Source organism: Artemia franciscana, unplaced genomic scaffold (genome assembly GCF_032884065.1).
Source record: "Artemia franciscana unplaced genomic scaffold, ASM3288406v1 Scaffold_1374, whole genome shotgun sequence".
Classification (NCBI taxonomy): domain Eukaryota; kingdom Metazoa; phylum Arthropoda; class Branchiopoda; order Anostraca; family Artemiidae; genus Artemia; species Artemia franciscana.
Genome location: NW_027062805.1, coordinates 51404 through 56076, shown reverse-complemented (window position 1 = coordinate 56076; position 4673 = coordinate 51404).

The window sequence follows — 4673 nt, the reverse complement described above, 5'->3', positions numbered from 1 at the left end:
AGAAGAAATAGATATGATGCCATGCAACCAATAATAACGATGAGCTATGCGAGAAACGGACAATCAAGATAAACTAATTGTTTCCCCGATGCTGAATTCTGTTCAAAGGAGTTTTAACACGGGAATTAAAAAAGATGACATTATACGTTGTGGTTCGGCCTTTTTTGATAGCACCGAAATTTTCAAAGTGAAGTAAAAATTTAGCAAATTACTGGGTCTTTAAGTGGTTTGGAACTAATGCAAAACTTAATAATATGAAAACATGATTTACCCTTTCAGCAAATGTCATGCTAATACTACCTAAGTCCCCAATTTCGTGGTTTACCACCCACCCGACGTAGGCTACCCTATATTCCAGAAGTGACTTACTCTCACCTTTCATCTAAAGGTAATACGCGTGAGCAACTTCTGTATGTCGTGCAGACTCAGTTGGCTGGTTACATTGAATACTTTCCTAAGCTTTCATCAGCCACGATGGTGAATTCTATAGTCTCTGATGACGCTACTGTTGCAATAAACAAGTTACCTGCTGAAGTGAAAAATCCAGCAAGGTGTAAAAAGTTACTTGATAGCCTTTCTGGTTATGATTCACTGATTAGTGTTTAGGCAAATCGGGAAAAATTAGTGATTAAGCAGGATAAAACCGTCTCCAAATGTCTCTGTAATGTTCTACAGAACATATTGGAAAACGCTACAGCAAAAGTCACCACTTGAAAGTACTTTGGCTTGCTGTCTATTTCGACACTTACTTTGATGTTTTTCTGCTATTCCAGCTTTGAACATTTCTCCGTCTACCCGATTCTATCACCAACATAAAAGCACTGTATACACAAATACGATGCTATTTCAAAAAGAAAAAATCAATCAAATTAAAATTATGTTTTCTTTTCAGCCAAAAGAAGACACAATTTTTAAAATTACAAGCATAAATGCACTCCTGTAAGCAATTTAACTGAAAGAACCGATTTGCCAATTAACTGCACTATAATTATATTTGAAGTAAGAGACTATTTATTTATTTTATAATTATTAATCTATTAATTTAGCAGTATGGATTAAAGAGTGCAAAGATACTGCACTTCTTTTTCTAAGATAAAAAACAATGACGAATTCTAGGATTAGGATTATGAGCAAGATTGACCTTCCAATTTATTCAATCTTTTTATCTAGGTTTCTTCATTAAAACCTAACTCTAAGAACGTAAGTAGTAAGTATATGATAAGCTATAAGAAAACGATATAATAAAGTTCTACTTAAACAAGTTTTTCAATTATTATTAAAATAAAGGAAAAATAAAATGTCCCGGATTCTGTATTTTTACTGGTTGTTGAATCCAAAAGTGGTTTCTTAGCTTAGGAAGGCTATACAATGAACAAAAGGAGCATACAGGCCATACAAGGAGCAAAAGGAACATACAGGCCATATTAGGATCATAAGGAGCAAACAGGTCATAAAGGAGTAAAAGAGCTTGGATGAGCAGTAAATTCTTTTAGTGAGGGGAGAGCAAAATAGATAATTTATTCTAAAAATGTAAAGAGTTCTTTTTCTTTTAAAATTTAAGAAGGGGAGAGAAAGGAGCAAAAACAAGAATTTCACGGATAATTTAATGAATTTAAGATTGAAAACCCTTGATTTTTATTTGAATTTTACAATTATTTGATGCCTGTTATGTTGCAACGACTTTTTACGTAAAAATAAACGCCTTTACACAAAATGACGACAACAGCAAACAGTTTTCCACAGAGTTCGTTATAAATTACTGCTCAGCTCTAAAATTCAACATAGAAAAGGAAATGGACGTCAATCGATTGGACATAAAAGACAAGGAAAGAAGTGATAAAAAAGAAAAAAAGAACAGCTCTAAAACTTAAAACCGACCCTATATATAGAGGACAAAATTAAAATATGCGTTTGTTTTAGCCATCCTTCGTTATTAGTTCTACTAAGATGTCCTAACTAGAGGATCATTGTTTGATACTAAACAAGAATGGAGGACAATAAAATCGTCAAAAAGATCTTATTGTCTTTTGCTAGGCAAGAACAAAGCAGTGGGCAGCAAACAGATCTTTACTGAGTTAAGTAACTAGTAGATGAAACCGAGAAGCTTTAGAAAAGTACATTATAATCTGTATTTAAGACAAGAAAAGGCTAAGGAATTCCAGTGAGGTTAAAAAGCTTAGAAAAGATACAAAATGTCAAAAGGAGAGCTATAGAACAAGCAAATAGCTAGAAGAACTTATCATATAGGGAATGGAAACCGCTTAGTTAAATAGTGGGTAAGAATTTTTCATCGTCAATACATTTAACACAAACAAAACTTAACCTGTGATACCATAAATATTAATTAACACATTTTCAAAATAGAACAAAAAAGCACCAAAAAAACAACAGCATGAGTTCATTTGATCTGCAAAAAAAAAATAATGTCATTAGTCATCCGCTTGGACGGTGAAAGACTAGGAAAGAATTTTAGTAAAGCAAGATCAAAAATTATATCGATTCCACAGAGTTCATTAGGAATTACTTCTCAGCTCTAAAATTCAACCTAGAAAAGAAGCTCATTTTGGCCATCCTTCGTTTTTAGTACTGCTAAGATGTCCTGGCTTTTATGCTTATGATGTGTTTTATTAGAGGTAAAAATGGAAAATTTCTTAAAAAGTTATTTTAGGCTAAAAATGTGTTTTAGACAAAACTGGAAAGGATGCCTACTTGAAACCTTAAAAAATTTGCCTGATTTCGAACAAGGTGGGAAACAGCCCTAAAGCATCAAGTGATCCTTATAAGAATCCCACCATCAGACCCAGGGTATCAGAGAACCCTCTTGTAAAGGTTTCAAGCTCTTATATACAAAAATGTGATTTTTTTTTTCCGTAGAAATATCACGGAAGAATGTTTATTATTTCATGTTAAATATGTTTGCTACTCATACTACAACTGTTGCTACATTGCAAGCAGAGGGTATTAAGCTGAAGCTTTCCAGGAACGTTTAGACGGACGCTGAAATAAATCAAAACGAATATTGATCATGAATATTGTCAAAGGCTGACAAATTAATGTCTCAAAATCGGCTCAGATTATTAAGTTAGACTTTTCAGGGTAAGTTTTGGCAGATTTTGAACTTAAAAGAAGATGCCAAGTTTATACTTTTAAAATTGTTCGATATTTCAAACAACTTCTTATATTTGAAAAGTACAAGAGAAAACATAATAAGAGAAAAAAGGAAGATGGTCTAGTAAAGCTGACTAATTAAGTAGGAATTTGATTTTGTAAAAATATTGAGACACAAAATACAAAATGCAACATTTTGAAATACCACTTTTTATTATGATATAAGCGCACATCCGCGCCATTTTATCACCTTAGGAACTTACTCACAACCCCTCCAAGGGCAGAATACGCGAGAATTTGAGATGTGGATAAATTCATCGAGAAATTGAGATTTTTTCACGATTTAACAGAAATAATTGACCATTAAGTGATAATTGAATTGAATTTATTTATAACCCGTTATAATACACATGAAAACAGGGTATAATGTGAATAAAAGAAAAGAGGAAAAAGGAAATGACCTAAAAAACTACACAAAAAACTTTGCAACACTTCACCTTACTTAACAACAATTAAAACATACAAAAGCGAAACATTCATTGAATCAAAATAGCGCTCCATGGCTGCCAACAAATTCTACTATTATAAGCTTCTATGCTTTTTCTGATAGAAGCATTCGGGTCTATGATGCCGTATCTTTTAATGACCCAGGAGTTGCTTGACCAAGGTGGAAGGACACTTTCTCTTAACTCTACTTTTTAAAACAGTAAAAAGCTTTACCGTAAAGAGCGGAGCGTTGATGAGGAAGCATCTCCTTTCATACGAAGTAATTTCTGTTCGTTTTAAGTCTTAACATCGCTCCTTACTTTCCGTTAAAAAAACTTGTGTTTTTAAATTTTATTTCTGAACATTTTTGAATCAATGCATGTTTTGATTTTGGCTAAATGGCTTTATCATAGTTTTGATCGAATGATTTTGAGAAAAAAAGAAGCGGGGGAGGAGGCCTAGTTGCCCTCCGATTTTTGGTTACTTAAAAAGGCAACGTGAACTCTTATTTTTTTTTGCGAATGTTTTTATTAGTAAAAGATATACATAACTTACAAATTAGCTTACGTAGTGAATTTCGGTATTCTCATATTTTTATTACGTATACAAAGGGGTTCACCCCCTCGTCAGAACCTCGCTCTTTACACTAAAGCTTAAATTTTGTTCCGATTTCTTAAGAATGACCCCTGAATCACAAAAGCCGTAGAATAAATAGTTGAAATTACTAAAAATACTTTAGCTTTAAAAAGAGCGAGGTATTAGGAGGAGGTGAGCCCATCATATGCGTAATAATTTCTGTTCGTCTTAAATTTTAATGCTTCTCCTTACTTTCAGTTGAAAAAACTTTTTCATATTTATTTTTTCATTGTATAGTTTTAAATAATACTAGATAATCTTGCGCTCCCTTCATGAAAATTTTCTTTCCCCATGACAAATTCCTCCAAGGAAAGTTCCCCAAACATATTCCCCTCTTCTCAACTCTTCTTCCCCCAACCTAAAAATCACCCTGAAAACGTCTGTACACTTCCGAATAACCATTACTATATGTAAGCAGTAGTCAAAATTTGTAACTTGTGGCC